At 44.8% G+C, this 17500-nt stretch overlaps 3 non-coding genes across 3 annotated transcripts; all 3 read right to left on the bottom strand.

Moving 5' to 3' along the window:
* Nucleotides 1-9728: 9728 nt before the first annotated feature.
* LOC133429890 (5S ribosomal RNA) lies at nt 9729-9847 on the bottom strand. Its single transcript, XR_009774708.1, has one exon. It is a non-coding gene; the product is annotated as a 5S ribosomal RNA (ribosomal RNA).
* A 199-nt stretch (nt 9848-10046) lies between these two features.
* LOC133429909 (5S ribosomal RNA) lies at nt 10047-10165 on the bottom strand. Its single transcript, XR_009774726.1, has one exon. It is a non-coding gene; the product is annotated as a 5S ribosomal RNA (ribosomal RNA).
* A 199-nt stretch (nt 10166-10364) lies between these two features.
* On the bottom strand, nt 10365-10483 carry LOC133429895 (5S ribosomal RNA). Its single transcript, XR_009774713.1, has one exon. It is a non-coding gene; the product is annotated as a 5S ribosomal RNA (ribosomal RNA).
* Between the last annotated feature and the right edge of the window lie 7017 nt (nt 10484-17500).

Below are 17500 nucleotides of genomic sequence, written 5' to 3'. Positions count from 1 at the left end.
TCAAGGCTATTAATGAATATTATTAATAATTAATAAAGTTGACTATTTATCAAATCATATTATCAAAATTATAATTCTCGGGGCACCACCACCGGGCCTTACTCCGATGGAATTCGATAACTAAAACAGCAGAAAATCAGTCTCATATGATTTTTGAATTATCCTGCAGAACAGCAAATCTTACAGAATAACAGTGAAGGCGTGATATCCGAACACTGGGCTCTGCTTAAACAAATCAACCTGTGACCAAATCTTGCATGAAATAACACAACCACTCATTAAGAATCAATCAGAATTTATTTACATACGGGTATCAAAAGGGATGTAAATAAATACCAGAATAAATCTGATGGTACATGACATTATTATAAAACCATTAACTAACAAGAAAAACAACAATCAATAAAATGAAACATAAACGTTAAATGCATGGAATAAAAAAAAGAATCAAATGTAATAATAATAAAGATGATAAAGAACATCTACAGTTCAAACGGGGCTCCTGTGGTCTTTTAAAGATGGACGCGCCCTCTGGGCCACGTGCAATCGGACCGGATGGCGAACGCAGCATTTAAAACGTGCCTACGGCAGAAAACAACGACTACCAAATAATCAAACATGATAATGATAACAATGATGATGTAATCTCAGCTCTGAACACAGATTTAGCTCTGTAACACTCTTAAGTTACTGATAACCCAGGTCACACAATCTCACACACAGTTCTGAACACTCTTAAATCCTACTGATCACTGCTACGCGGGCTCACGTCTCCTCTGGGATCCGGAATCGGGTGCCTGCGGGTTTCGTCGACTGGGTTCGCGGTCCTGCTGGGGTTTCGCAGTCAGGCTATCGCGTCCCGTCCCTTCCCCTGAAACGGATTAGACAGCGGCGGGGCCGCCTCGTGCCGGGCCGTGGTTCCGGACCAAAACGGAGGCTCACACGCATTCCTAGGCGCGGCGGGGGACCGGTCTCTCCTGCCGTGCTTCCCTCTCTGCGCCGGTCGCCGACGCGCGGCCGTCCGGGCCCCGGGAGAGCACACGCCGGGCGAGACGCCGGCCGTCCGTCCCCGATCCCCTGTGCGGTTCGCAGACAGGGGCTCGGAGCGGGGAGGGGGGGTTCAGTCTGAGCACTCAATCGCAGCTGTGTCCCGATCTGGTTGCCGGGAGGGCGTGGGCGTCGGAAGCTCGGATCTGCAGAAACTTAAAGAGGAACAGAGTTTAGTGAGAAATCGGAGCCTCCCGGGGGACCGCGGCTTCAACGGCCGGACCCCGCAGGGCCCGGTCCGGTGCGGGCCTCCTGCCTCCCCCCAGCCCGGGGGGAGAGAGAGGAGATGGGATCCTTTGGCCTGGAGCCAAAGATCCAGCGCCGATGAGATGAAGTTGAGAAGAGAAAGAAAGGGAGCAGCGGCAGGGGTTTTGATCCTACGCGCGCTGCGGTGACGTCATCGGTGCCTTGTTTGTGATTGGATGCGCGCCGCTTGTAGGCGCCGCCCCATCCCACAAGGCATGCTGGGATTGTAGTTCATGGCGCAGCTGCCATTTTAGGAGGCACATTCAAGCCGGTTTCAGGCTTGGGGGGGTTGACCAGGGTTTTCAGAGTTTTCTTCTGTTCAAAGGGGCAGCACCTGAGGGGGCAGCAAACCGAGGCCTGGTTTACTGGGTTTTGCTGTCCTGCTTTGATCTGCCATGCAGCGGGGGTCGTAAATCCCCAGGGAGTCTGTTTCCCTGGCAGAAACTTTCCTTGCTTGCTTTGATCTGTTTTGACCCCCCCTCTTGGGGTCATAAACTTGCTATCTCGGGCCGGGCCGAGATGACCAGAAGTTGGCAGCAGGGTTCATAAAACTGACTATAGCTTTCGGCCTTTACTGTTCTGAAAATGTTCACCCAATCATGAATACATAATCATTTATAAATTCAGAGTTCAGATGGGCATATGGGCGGGCACAACATCCCCCCTTCGGATCGACGACCGGAATGCAGGGTCTGGTTGTCGAATCTAACAACGGTGCAACAGTCCATGTGGTCATAAACTCTGGTTTGGGGCGTGAGCTGGCCTGGTTAGTCCACTAGGCGAGCAATGCACAAAAATATGAAAAGAAAAACATATTCAAAGCAATAACATCATTCATTTACCTAACACAGTGATATCACTCTTAAAGTGCGGTAGATGAAAGATAAAAGGAGGGGTTAGTTAGGTTTCAGTATGTACACTGTACCTAAAATCAAAAACCAACAATCTAACCACTCTTTGATTAATTGCTAGGCGACAAAAACACACAAATTAACTTATGTCGGCTGTGGAAGCCTGGAAATTGTGTGTAGGCGTGAATTTTCTTTAACGCCCCAAGGTATCCTACCCCCCTTTCCAGGTGTGGAGCGGACTTCCACTTCTGGGTCAGAAAAATTGTGAGGGGGCCGCTGCATACAAGGTAATGCAGCTGTTCAGTGTTCTTTTGCTAAAAAGGTCAAACGTGGGACCCCCCTCGCTCTGAGGTACGGCGTCTGCGCCTTGGCTGTTAATCTCTGGTTTACTTTAAGAAAACGCTGAGCTGCTTCTTCAGCGTCAGTAACAGTGAAAACTGGGAAGGGCCGCAGCTCCTTTCGGGTAATTAATTTTTGGCTTACTCACGGTGGCGTCTGACCAGGGGGCTCAGGGGGATGAGATGACCGGGCTCGCCACCTTTTGGGTCCAGCCTAAGAACAGACTTGCCTGTCGGTGCATCTCCATCAGCCTGGTCACCTCTGCTGGTTCTCCGTCCACTGCGATGAGCTCTCTGCCATTAATAACCACACCTCAGCTCACGGTCCAGGCCCCAGCGCTTCGCTTGGGATTCTGGCAAGAGATTACACTTATTAACGAAGTCAGCTCACGTTATCACCCAGATTAGAAGAAATTAAACCGATAACAAACCCTGAGAGACTGGGGTATTGGTTATAACCTTAGAAGCAAGAACCAACTGAAAGGAATTAATAAAGTGAATTAAAAGGGAGGAATCTTTAAATAACTTTAAATTAAAGATTCAACTTAATAAAACACGGTAGAGATTAATCTGAGAAGATTAATAACTCACATGGGGTAATCAACAAAAGTTCAATTAATAGGATTAAAGAACTTGAAGTCAACCATTACCTTCAGTTAAGTATGGTTGCAAAAGGGAATTAATCAGAGATTAATAAAATAGTGATCCACCAATAAAAGTTCAGATTAATAAAATCAGGAATTTACAGCGAGCCAACCATTAGTTTCCATGAAACCTGGTTGCAAAAGAAAATTACTCAAACAGATTAATAAAATTGAGTGATAGAAAAAGTTCAGGTTAATAAAATTAACAGAACTTAAAGCAAACCCAACCATTACCTTCAGTGAAGCAGTAGCATTAGCTTCAGTGAAGTAAGGTTGCAGAGGAAATCAATCACAAGATTAATAATCGTGTGATATAAAATAAAAGTTCAAATTAATAAAATTAAAGAACTTAACAAAGCAACCAACCCTTGGTGAAGCGAGGTTGCCATTAGAACAGGGAGGTTTTAAAATAACCGTAGGAATCAGATAATGAGGGGAAGAAAAATAAAAATATTTTTCTTCTGATGACAATCAATGTTCGATTATTTCATACAAACTTGGTCACAAATATTGTTATTATCGAGAGCCTCGCACGGGGGCTCCATTTATGTTGTGCGACTCGGGTAGCTTGGCTGATTAGTTATTCAAGGCTATTAATGAATATTATTAATAATTATTAATAATTAATAAAGTAGACTATTTATCAAATCATATTATCAAAATGATAATTCTCGGGGCACCACCACCGGGCCTTACTCCGATGGAATTCGATAACTAAAACAGCAGAAAATCAGTCTCATATGATTTTTGAATTATCCTGCAGAACAGCAAATCTTACAGAATAACAGTGAAGGCGTGATATCCGAACACTGGGCTCTGCTTAAACAAATCAACCTGTGACCAAATCTTGCATGAAATAACACAACCACTCATTAAGAATCAATCAGAATTTATTTACATACGGGTATCAAAAGGGATGTAAATAAATACCCGAATAAATCTGATGGCACACGACATTATTATAAAACCATTAACTAACAAGAAAAACAACAATCAATAAAATGAAACATAAACGTTAAATGCATGGAATAAAAAAAAAGAATCAAATGTAAAAATAATAAAGATGATAAAGAACATCTACAGTTCAAACGGGGCTCCTGTGGTCTTTTAAAGATGGACGCGCCCTCTGGGCCACGTGCAATCGGACCGGATGGCGAACGCAGCATTTAAAACGTGCCTACGGCAGAAAACAACGACTACCAAATAATCAAACATGATAATGATAACAATGATGATGTAATCTCTGCTCTGAACACAGATTTAGCTCTGTAACACTCTTAAATTAAAGCTGCAAGCAGCGATGAACGGGCCCTCGCACTCACGGCCACCGCCCCCATAAGCATATCAGAAATGACACCACCCACGACTTCCTATGTCAAACCATTCAAAAGTTATAGCAGAAAAAAGGGACAACCAATCAGAAGAAGGGGCGGGGCTAATTCAGGCCAATGAAGGTCAAGGACTCCATACAGAATCTGATGACACCACCCACGACTCTCTATGTCAAACCATTCAAAAGTTATAGCAGAAAATCGGGACAACCAATCAGAAGAAGGGGCGGGGCTAATTAAGGCCAATTATGGTCAAGGACTCAATACCGAGTCCGATGACACCACCCACGACTCTTTATGTCAAACCTTTCAAAAGTTATGGGAGAGAAAGGTATTCTAGTGGGCGCTGTTGAGCCGTTAGGCAACGCCCATTAATGCAAACCATGAAATATCAAATGTATCGACAGGCCTGGCTTTTCTTTAAGTTGCGACATGATACAGGTGTGTACCAATTTTCGTTCATGTACGTCAAACCGTATTATGGGGCTTGAGGCGCAAAGTTTTTTCTGTCTGAACCAATCAGATGAAGGGTGGGCGCGCTTTTTGCCGTCTAGCGTCGCCACGGTAACGCTTTTGAAAGAGAAAAGTAATGCGTGGTGTCGGAGGATGGAGACGCACGTTTTGATGTATAACACACCTGGGTGCACGTTACGGTTCGGGCTGAATTAATGACCGAAGAAATGGCATAAATTGCGCCAAAATTACACGATTAATTCAAAATGTTCAAAATGGCTGACTTCCTGTTTGGTTTCGGCCATGGCGCCAAGAGACTTTCCTTTAAGTTGCGACATGATACAGGTGTGTACCGATTTTTGTGCATGTACGTCAAAGCGTATTGTGGGACTTGAGGCACGAAGTTTTCAGATGAATTGGGGGCGCGCGCTTTTTGGCGTCTATCATCGCCACGGTAACGCTTTTGACTGAGAAAAGTTATGCACGTTATTGCAGGATGGAGACGCACATTTTGATGTATAACACACCTGGGTGCACGTTACGGTTCTGGCGAAGAAGCGGCTGAAGGAATGGCATAAATTGCGCCAAAATTACATGATTTATTCAAACTGGCCGACTTCCTGTTGGGTTTCGGCCATGGCGCCAGGAGACTTTTCTTTAAGTTGTGCTATGATACAGGTGTGTACCGATAAAGGAAGCTCTGAAAACCTTAACAAACCATGGTTTACTATAGAACTTAGGAAATCCGCAAATTCAAAATTTAATGTCTATGAGTTTTGGTTCAAATATAAATCATTGGTATAGTATGCATAAATGGCTTTATGAGGGTGACACTTCCATTATAGATAAAATGTATTTCAAAATGGTTTTCAAAAATGAAAGGACACATGAGTCTATCTTTCTTGAAAAGTTAATTTAATTACTGATACTTATTAAAATATACATTTTGTTAAGGAAATCTATTAATTTTGAGATAAATAACGGTCGCCCCCAATTACTTTTTTAAGGTCGTTGCCCTATTAATGTAGGTTTAAAAACACTAAAATACCTTTGTTTTAAGTTTTCACATATATGCACACTACATTCCAAATGTTTGGAAAATGGCCAAATACATCTTTATTTTAAGTATTTTAAAAATAGGCCTCTCAAAGGCCTTATACATCATTGACCCACAATTGTGATTCAGGCTTAAAGCTCCCCTGCTACACGTCATTCAGGCAGCCAATCAGCACAGAGCCTCATTAACATAGCCCCCCCTCCCCTCAGAATCCCTCATAGACAAGGTTAGAAACGGTAAAAATAAAGACATGGCCCAGAGGCTGAATTTCTCATTTATGTAGAAAAAACCTTCAAAAGCTTGTTTTTAAGACATTCAATGCCTATTTAAAATATACATTAAATGCCATAATAGGTCACCTTTAAATAATTTTTAAGCAAATGAAGCAACGGTAAATTCTCGCCAAATACAGTAAATTCCAGTTGTCCCTGAACGCACCAGGAGGATAATCGGCTTTTTAGAATTCCGACCGGTCCCTGAATGCACCTCCTCCGCGGCGCTGCGCGGTGCCGACCAGATCTCGGCTGAAAGCCGATAATAATATAATAAAATTGCAAAGCTGCTGTGAAATAAGGTGTAATACATGCACTGTAGTTATTTTCTGTATAAAAATTGAATTTAAAAAGACAGGTTTGACTCAAAATCAGTGTGGTTTTATTTAAGTGGTCTCTGTCTCGGTAGAAGACAGAGACATGAAAGACGTGAAAAAAGCGAGCTGCATTACAGACATGCGCCGCCGAAATACATCGGTGAAAACTATTCCACAGGAATATTTCACCATAGATGTCTTAAGACGACTCTACAATTATGCACACAATAAAAAAATACTTACAGATTAGGTTGGGACTCGTGTGAAAACACTGGAGGATTCATGTCGTGTGAGGAACGTCAATACGGTGCGCACGCAACGTTCCCCCGCTCCCCCCCTCCTCCCTCCCCCTCGGCCTCCGCTCCGCTGCAGGAGCCAGCTTGCTTTAAATCCAATGGATTTAAATAAATATTCATTACCAATCGTGCGTTTTACGCACCTTAATGCCAAAAATATATTTTCACATCACAGTAAACAATATTTTTACGAAGTTTACGAAGTTAATTGGACATGGCATGACAAAAATATGATTTAATTGTATATGAATACATTTTTGGAAAAAGAGAGTTACAAAGTTCTTCAAAAGCGATATGTACCAGCGTATGATTTTTTAGTCATGTCGAAATGTATCTAAATCTGACATTTTATTGTCTTAAGACCAAGCCTATGATTTTAAATTATTATTTTACCAAAAAATTCAGAGTGACGTAAAATGGCAGTTCCCTTCAAGTTATGACCACGATACTCAACACAGTTAATAAGGACGCTTATGACAATAATATGTGTCGATTTCATTGTGATTGGATGAATGAAACAGCAATGACAGCACATAATTTGATGAAAAATGTATACCTGACCAAAAGGTGGCGCTATGGAGTTCAATCCAAGATTGTCATATCCACTTGATCAGAATGGAAGCCTGATTACATGTATTGATTTTGGGTCAATTTGGACCAAGTATGTTTAAGTTACAACAACTTTTATGTTCATGGCGAGACACAGAAATTTGACCACCTCTAACGGCCACGCCCTTCGATAAGAACGTACAGTTTTCTCTGTCAGTCATCGTCAATGTCTTACCTATTATCTGACCAACTTTGAGATCATTAAACTGATCTCGCTTGGAGCACAGATGCATACTAGAAGACATGACAATTCCTGGTGCCAACAGGTGGCGCTACAACCGATCCTGAATATTCCACCATAGATGGGTTCAGGCTCAGCCTAAAATCATGCACATACGTTTTCAACCACATCAAATCATGTATTGCTGAATTACAGCCAATTGATGTTTGATGGCGAAGCTTAAAAATGACCTCAGACTTCGCCGAATCACTACGGTCAAGCCCTCTGCTAAAAACTTAAAAGCTTCGCAATTTAGCGTCGGCCATGTGTCTAGATTGTACAAACCAAGTTGTGAGCCAATCTGATAAAATCTCTAGGAGGAGTTCGTTAAAGTACGAGGCCTAGAAATGATCAGAATTCATCAAAAATGACATTTTCTATTCAAAATGCCGGATTTCCTGTGTAACTTAGAGCATGGGTCCAAGAGACTTTTTTGTAGGGCTTTGTCTGATATAATAGACACATAAAGGTCATTGCTGTAAGTCAAACCATATTATGGGGCTCGTCGAAAACATAAAATAGGTGGCGCTATAGAGCCCATTCTTGTGGACCCATGCCTGTCGCCCATAAAATACGTAATTTTACGCGACTCTGGAAGCGTGTGGAAAATTTGGTGAGTTTTTGAGCATTTTAAGGCCTCCAAAAAGGCAATTCATTTACGGCGAGAATAATAATAATAATAATAATAATAATAATAATAATAATAATAATAAACATCACAGATACAATAGGGTCCTCGCACTTTCAGTGCTCGGGCCCTAATTACTGATAACCCAGGTCTCACAATCTCACACACAGTTCTTAACACTCTTAAATCCTACTGATCACTGCTACGCGGGCTCACGTCTCCTCTGGGATCCGGAATCGGGTGCCTGCGGGTTTCGTCGACTGGGTTCGCGGTCCTGCTGGGGTTTCACAGTCAGGCTATCGCGTCCCGTCCCTTCCCCTGAAACGGATTAGACAGCGGTGGGGCCGCCTCGTGCCGGGCCGTGGTTCCGGACCAAAACGGAGGCTCACACGCATTCCTAGGCGCGGCGGGGGACCGGTCTCTCCTGCCGTGCTTCCCTCTCTGCGCCGGTCGCCGACGCGTGGCCGTCCGGGCCCCGGGAGAGCTCACGCTGGGCGAGACGCCGGCCGTCCGTCCCCGATCCCCTGCGTGGTTCGCAGACAGGGGCTCGGAGCGGGGAGGGGGGGTTCAGTCTGAGCACTCGATCGCAGCTGTGTCCCGATCTGGTTGCCGGGAGCGCGTGGGCGTCGGAAGCTCGGATCTGCAGAAACTTAAAGAGGAACAGAGTTTAGTGAGAAATCGGAGCCTCCCGGGGGACCGCGGCTTCAACGGCCGGACCCCGCAGGGCCCGGTCCGGTGCGGGCCTCCTGCCTCCCCCCAGCCCGGGGGGAGAGAGAGGAGATGGGATCCTTTGGCCTGGAGCCAAAGATCCAGCGCCGATGAGATGAAGTTGAGAAGAGAAAGAAAGGGAGCAGCGGCAGGGGTTTTGATCCTACGCGCGCTGCGGTGACGTCATCGGTGCCTCGTTTGTGATTGGATGCGCGCCGCTTGTAGGCGCCGCCCCATCCCACAAGGCATGCTGGGATTGTAGTTCATGGCGCAGCTGCCATTTTAGGAGGCACATTCAAGCCGGTTTCAGGCTTGGGGGGGTTGACCAGGGTTTTCAGAGTTTTCTTCTGTTCAAAGGGGCAGCACCCGAGGGGGCAGCAAACCGAGGCCTGGTTTACTGGGTTTTGCTGTCCTGCTTTGATCTGCCATGCAGCGGGGGTCGTAAATCCCCAGGGAGTCTGTTTCCCTGGCAGAAACTTTCCTTGCTTGCTTTGATCTGTTTTGACCCCCCCTCTTGGGGTCATAAACTTGCTATCTCGGGCCGGGCCGAGATGACCAGAAGTTGGCAGCAGGGTTCATAAAACTGACTATAGCTTTCGGCCTTTACTGTTCTGAAAATGTTCACCCAATCATGAATACATAATCATTTATAAATTCAGAGTTCAGATGGGCATATGGGCGGTCACAACAGCGCTCTCTGCTGGTTGAAAAAGCTTACAGCACCTGGTATTCCCAGGCGGTCTCCCATCCAAGTACTAACCAGGCCCAACCCTGCTTAGCTTCCGAGATCAGACGAGATCGGGCGCATCCAGGCTGGTATGGCCGTAATCAGAAGCTGCAGCTTGAAATACCTCTTATATGGAGTTGAAGATAAGTCATAGAATATAAGTCATTGATTTGTTGGTTTTATTTGTTGGAGTTAAAGTGCCTTAACCATGTGCAAAACACTTTAGGACGTGAGCTGTCGCTGTTACCACGTTGAAATATGTGTGGGTAGATTAAGCGAGAGCGCTATCTGCTGGTTGAAAATGCTTACAGCACCTGGTATTCCCAGGCGGTCTCCCATCCAAGTACTAACCAGGCCCGACCCTGCTTAGCTTCCGAGATCAGACGAGATCGGGCGCATCCAGGCTGTTATGGCCGTAAGCAGAATCTGCTGCTTGAAATACCTCTTATATGAAGTTGAAGATAAGTCATAGAATATAAGTCATTGATTTGTTGGTTTTATTTGTTGGAGTTAAAGTGCCTTAACCATGTGCAAAACACTTTAGGACGTGAGCTGTCGCTGTTACCACGTTGAAATTTGTGTGGGTAGATTAAGCGAGAGCGCTCTCTGCTGGTTGAAAAAGCTTACAGCACCTGGTATTCCCAGGCGGTCTCCCATCCAAGTACTAACCAGGCCCGACCCTGCTTAGCTTCCGAGATCACACGAGATCGGGCGCATCCAGGCTGGTATGGCCGTAAGCAGAAGCTGCAGCTTGAAATACCTCTTATATGGAGTTGAAGATAAGTCATAGAATATAAGTCATTGATTTGTTGGTTTTATTTGTTGGAGTTAAAGTGCCTTAACCATGTGCAAAACACTTTAGGACGTTAGCTGTCGCTGTTACCACGTTGAAATATGTGTGGGTAGATTAAGCGAGAGCGCTCTCTGCTGGTTGAAAATGCTTACAGCACCTGGTATTCCCAGGCGATCTCCCAGCCAAGTCCCTATGCCGACCAATGGTTGAGCTCTGTTCAGCAGAGAGAGCGCTCAACCCGCCAATCATTGAGCGCTGTTGAGCAGCAGTGATCGCCAATCATCATTGAGCGAGACACGTCTGTACGGCGGCCATGACAGTCTGACACCTCAGGGGACAGTATGAGTGAAATATTGATTAATCTGTGTTGAAACGCTACCGTTTATAAGCCGAATAGTAAGTGGCGTGACAAATACACAGGATTAAATTTTACGTCCAAGCATCATCTCCTCGCTGCATTCACGCAACCAGTGCTTAATTTGTAAAGTGGGAGGTCCCGGAGCGCAGTGGCTCCGGTGCGAGAGAAAAAAAAAGAAGCGCAACACACACACACACACACACACACACACACACACACACACACACACACACACACACACACACACACACACACACACACACACACACACACACACACACACACACACACACACAGCTGGAGATTGCCCATCTCCAGTGCGCTTTTGGCTTTTACGCATGGAACGAAGAAACAATTGTTTCTGGCTGCTCATTTAAATGAGCACACACACACAGATGCGCTGTGTGAGACACATTAAGCAGCCCAACTGTCCTTTTTAGTAAGTGGCGTGACACTTATACACAGGATTCAATTTTACGTCCAAGCATCATCTCCTCGCTGCATTCAGGCAACCAGTGCTTAATTTGTAAAGTGGGAGGTCCCGGAGCGCAGAGGATGAGTGGCTCCGGTGCGAGAGAAAAAAAAAGCGCAACACACACACACACACACACACACACACACACACACACACACACACACACACACACACACACACACACACACACACACACACACACACACACAGCTGGAGATTGCCCATCTCCAGTGCGCTTTTGGCTTTTACGCATGGAACGAAGAAACATAAAACAGCACACTCACACAAAGATGCGCCGTGTGAGACACATTACTGTAAGCAGCCCAACTGTCCTTTTTAAGCCACATATATGTACTACTTGTGTAACTTTTACCATTATGCCGTTGTGCCGTTATGAGCGCGCAGCGGTGCGCAAAAAGTATATTTATTTACAGGTTTACCGGAGCGCGCTCCGGCTTGCTCCCCCTCAAATTAAGCCCTGCACGCAACACATTGACGACTTGGCAGGCTCATAATCCGATTCTGACGTATTTATGTGTTGTGTAAACTACGCCGAAGTCTCGGCAAACGCTGTGAGATGTAAATAATTGTGGCAACTTGAGTTTTCATAAGCAGTATAGTATTTTGTATCATTGTCTGTTTAGTTGTCTCCGTTCCGCTTATGGAGTTTGGCGTTGATGGCAGCAAACGCGTTTATGTTGCCATGGTTACCGGTCGCTTCATATACATAAATATTATGCTATCATAACATGTGGAAATCAATGTGTTTATGACATTCACTGTCATATGTTTAATTCAACTGCAGATTTTGGTCACCTTTCACTAAATCAGTGGTGATCCTAGTTATTGTTTGCATCAAATGTCACTGATTTTTAATTACACCAGTCACTAATAAGGAAGGCATTTCATTCATATAATAATGTAGATGCATCATTATCTAATGATTATAGTATTTAACCGCATATTAAACTTGTATATTTCTTCGTTCCCTGCCAACCTGCCAATCATGGAGACCTAAGGGTGGAGCCATGCGGGGAAGGGTCTCCCCTGACGGGCCAATCAGCATCATGCCGTTTGCCAGCCATAACTACAGTTTTCATTTCGCTGAGGTGAGTTTAATCTTCTTCACCTTGAACTTTTCTATGTGTATATTTTAGCGTACGTTAAACTATCTTGATGCTGGTTTTTATGAATGAAAAGATTCTCTGAAAAGTGGCAACTTTCTGCGGCAAAGATGATTATTTACATAGCACTAATTAGTATGTTGGTAATGACAATGTAACGTTCAGCTAACAACTGCTAGTAGTTTGGCATCTCATTATTGTGAGAATTTCTGTATATTCTATCACTTTTATCATCATGACAGCATTTTAATTAACCTATAACATATTGTAAATGTGAAAAAAATTATTGTCTATCTATTATATCATCTACTGATCTCCTTTTACCTCATCAAATAACCTAACTACTATTAAACCATGAGCTAGATAGTTATCTGAAACATGACAAAATATCATACAGTTTCATATTCACTTAATTAATATTTGTTTCTGTTGTTAAGGTTCAACATGGAGTGGAAGGGACATAAATGCAGTGTGTGCGACAAGACTTTCACTGAGAAGTCAAACCTGACAAGGCACATGAGGCTTCATGCTCCAAAGGAGATTGAGTGTGATGTGTGTAGTAAAAGCTTCACCTTCAAGCATCAACTGAACTCCCACCTGAAGCAGCATCTGTATCCACGCATTGCAGTGTATAGGCAGGGAGAGGCCAGGCTGCTGTGCTCAGATGCTGCTAGGACTGTGGCCGAGGCCCCCAGCAAAGCAGTTGACCCTGGATGGCTGGATCCTGAAAAGGCAGAGGCTGCTGCCAAGAAATCTGGAGGGGAAATGTGGAAAGGCCAGTTAATAATCACATTTGGCAAATACGCTGGACAGACATTCAGGTGGCTACTTGAAAATGATGTTGGCTGGGTGGTATGGTTGGTCGCTGAATATTGCCAGAAGGGTGAGAAGAATGAGCTCCTTAAATGGCAAAAGGAGCGAATGCTGGAGTTTGTCAGAGAGTTCCCTTCTGTCAAATGTCATCTTGACAAGAGGTTGGAGGTAATAACTGTTTTTCTCCTTTACTTTACTCAACATTACATTATAATTGCTTTAGACATATTAAGAACTCATTGGAGATGTTGGGTGGTACAGATGTATTTTATTTTTTTGCAGAAACGGGAATCAAAAAAAGAAAAGGCAGCTGCATCTTCTGTTTCCAAATTCCAACAGGAACCTGGCTATTTAAGCGATGCTGAAATATTGGCTGCTGCAGGTAATATTATGCTAAAATGAAAATCAAATAACCTTTCTTTACAACACAATATGCAAAAATTGCATAATACATTCACATCATACACTTTCTTGACTTAAGCTAGATAAATTTTAGTCTTGTGACGTATTATATGCACTGTATGTACACTCATCTGAAAGGAATGTAAACTGTAATGTGAGTAGAATAGACAACTTTTGTGTAAAATAATACTGATTAAGAAAGCTTCTGTACAACATTACAGCCATTTCTAATCTGAAAAAAATGTTTGTGTTTTGTGAAATTCATTACTACAAATGAATCCTTTTGGTAATACATTTTTCTGGCATTTCTTCATCAGAAAAAGTCCTTGACGAGTCTGAGGTACCGGTCTCAACACAGCTTACCACCTGGGGAGAGCTCGCTCCAGCTGTGACCCAGGACTCTACCAACAGGCCCAGCACTTCTGAGGGAAGACCCACAGCTGAGAGCTCTGCCTCAGAATCCAGTGGCATCGTGCTGGGGGGTTGGCAGAAATACTGGGAGCAGCCACCTGCATCTGCCCAAGCCCTTGGTATAGCCCCTCCTAACATCAGGTGGCTAAAATGTGATGAGCGCTACGGTCTCTATGAAGGCTTGTCCAGGTTCAAGAATGCAAAAGGTGAGCTAGTGGAGAGGAAGCTCTTAAAGGAGAAGATGGAGTTCCACCCGCCTCCGCCTCCTGTCTCTGTCAAGGGAGCAGTGCCCAACATGATGGCCTTTTTTACCACCCCTGCCTTCTTCTGGCGGCCAGTTGGTGTGATGAAAGCCAAGATCCGCTGCCCCAACACCAACTGCCTTGCACCACCAGGGGAATACCTGGAGAAGAAAGGCTTTGGCAGCTATGCCAGGCAAGTGTGTGGGATGATGTACAACTACACCCTGTTGACAGAGAAACTGAAATGTTCTCACTGTGAAAGGATGCGGCAGGCGGTGAGCAGGGCACATGGTGATGCAGACAGTGACCAGGAGGAGGAGGATTCACATCACCTCCAACAGTACATGTGGTTGGCACACAGACCCAGGATTCTGATGAACCTCGCCCCAGCCATCAGAAGCATGTTTCCTGCAATTCTGTGTGGGAAGCGTGCTATCGACAGAGGTGTCATCACCCTGCTGAGCGACCGGCTCAATGCTGTGTCCATGAACAAGGTACAGAGACTGCTGCAGCAGGGCCACGATGAGTGGTATGTCCAACGGCGTGACCTTTACCAGACTCTCCTGTACGAGGCCCACACAGCTGGATCTTCATCGTCTCAGAGTGGCATCCTTTCCTTTGTAAAAGCTCCTGGTACGTACACCCCTCCCATCCCTCAGTCTCCTCTTCCATCTGCCCGTGTGCTGAGGCGTACACACATGATCATGGAAATGGAAAGGATGCCTGAGTACAGAGCTGCCATCCTCAGTGTGACTGGAGAGATCCTCTGCATTGATGGTACAAAAAAGGTATGAATAAAACATCACTTTGATCAGTATTCTGTTGTGCTAACGAAGCTCAGTTCTTGATAATCAAGTTGAGTGAGAATACTTTGTGATTTATAGGCATGCAGGAGGACAGGCTGGAAAAGTTGTTACAGTAAGAGACACTGTAATATGAATGTTCTGCTTTGTTTTGTAGATCCTCAAGAAGATATATGGTGATGGCCAGGGCACCATGCAGTATGTCACCAGTGTTCTGAATGAATGGGGCCAGTTCTTGACGACAGTGGTGGTGGCAGCTGAGTCTGAGGGGTGCTACAGGCATATGGCAAACGGTCTGACTGCCCGGTTCCAACGTGCAAACGCTCCTGCACCAAAGGTCATATATGCAGACAACAACTGTTGTCGGTAAGTTAAATAATACCTCTATATAACTGATAATGAAATTGATAATTCAATTGATAGATGAAACAGTGAAGATTAAATTACTTTTTCTTATTACCAGGAGCACAGGCTGTATAAAATGTTGATATCATTTCAGTGACAGTGGTTCATCCTTCCTGGAGACTCTGTTCAGCGACTGGGTGCAGAAGGGTACTGTGGTCAGACTTGACATCCGACACTGACTGCACCGCTGGGATGCTGTCATCATCAAACAGAGCCATGCCAAGTATGGGGCATTCATGAGTTCTTTGGCAGGTGCAGTGTTGGCCTACAACAAGGACGACATGATGCTCTTGTGCAAGGCTGTCAGGAGTGGCAACCAGGAGTTGTACGCCGCATACTCCAACGAGGAAATGATATCCTTCCTCAAGCCTTGTCAGATCAGGTCCTACGTTAGGCGCATCACCCGTGGTGTTGACGTAAGTGTAAAATTAATCCACATATTAATTGTGTGAATTAGAAGCATCACACTGGATGAGCCCTAATTAATTATTATGTTAAATATATGTTACAGGAGACAGCTTCAGTGGTCGAGTCCATCATTGCTGAGTTCAAGGGAGCAGCAGGCCTTGACATCGATGGCATCCACCTGTTCAAGTCAGCAGAGGCAGTTGATGCTCACTGGGCAACTGCAAGCAAGCATCTTGGTTGCATGCAGGTGGGCTATTGTCTTTGTAGACACATTGTCATGTGTCATTGTAAAAGCATCTAAACAAATATGGCAATATTTCAAACGACACCATAATAAACAAGAAACTTGCGATTTGTTGTGTGTTTTACAGGATCCCCCCGGCATACAGCTGTACGTCGCTGTGAAGGTGGTCGTGCTGCATGGTGTTCGACTGAACAAGTACAGGTGCCGACGAGGCAGTAACTCCTTGGAGGGGTTGCATGCACACCTCTACAATGCCATTCCTTCCCAGAGATGTGGTATCATGCCATTCCAAGTAAGTAACAAAAATAACACTTCAATAGAACAAAAAATCTTTCAACAATACATTTTATTTCATAGCTTTAATAACGCATTCAATTGGTCTTGTGTTTCAGGTCTATCTGATTGTGTTTGCTGTCCAGTGGAACAATCGGATGGAGTCACTCCGGGTTGCTGGCGGTCAGGGTCGGCAGACATCATGCATGGATGCGCGGCAGATCCAGCGCATGAATCAGCAGGCTGAGGTGCTCTTCGGCAAAGACCATGTCCTGGAGCCCAACTTTGCTGCTCCTATGCCCTATCCTGATCAGTACAGGGACCCAGAAGAGGAGGAGCTCCTTGGTGTGGAGTATGCCATGTGCCAGTCAACAAGCTTCACTGCGAGGAGTTACTATGCCCAGAGAGGTAAAGTTAATCGCACACTTGAACAATATACATACATACGAGGCTATACTATCCCTTTATTCTTCATCCATATTCTAACAATGACAGTAAAGTTAAATTTCATATCACCGGTAATATTAAACAAAAAAAAAATCTTGCATATTATGTGCATGTCTGTGTATGCATGAAGTGTTTGCAAGTGGCCAGACACATTTGTGATGAGTACAATTGCATATTTGCAGTTGAGGAAGCAGTTGAGGAAGAGCAGACTGGTGACGAAGAGGAGTCGGCTGAGCAAAGCGAGGAGGAGATGGCAGATGAGGGAATCGACATGCCTGCAGAGGAGGATCCTATTGATGACATCTGTAGGAAACACGCCATCCTCACGGAAGCAGAGCGTGTGGAGGAGGAGGATAGTCCCGCTCTGCAGGATGTGCTGATGACCCAGCGACATCTGCATCTGCCAGGAATAGAGGAAGTGGAGGCGTTGGCATTGCTGATGCTTGAACTGACAGACAACAGTCACCACCACCTTGTGCCAGCTGACCTCAGGCAGAAGATCGTCACTGCTGCCGGTTCCCTTCAGGAGCATGACAAGACTGCTGTCAACTTCGTGAA

This window comes from Cololabis saira, unplaced genomic scaffold (assembly GCF_033807715.1).
Source record: "Cololabis saira isolate AMF1-May2022 unplaced genomic scaffold, fColSai1.1 scf034, whole genome shotgun sequence".
NCBI lineage: Eukaryota > Metazoa > Chordata > Actinopteri > Beloniformes > Belonidae > Cololabis > Cololabis saira.
The sequence above is the reverse complement of the archived record's forward strand: the minus strand, read 5'-3'. Positions and strand labels throughout refer to the sequence as shown.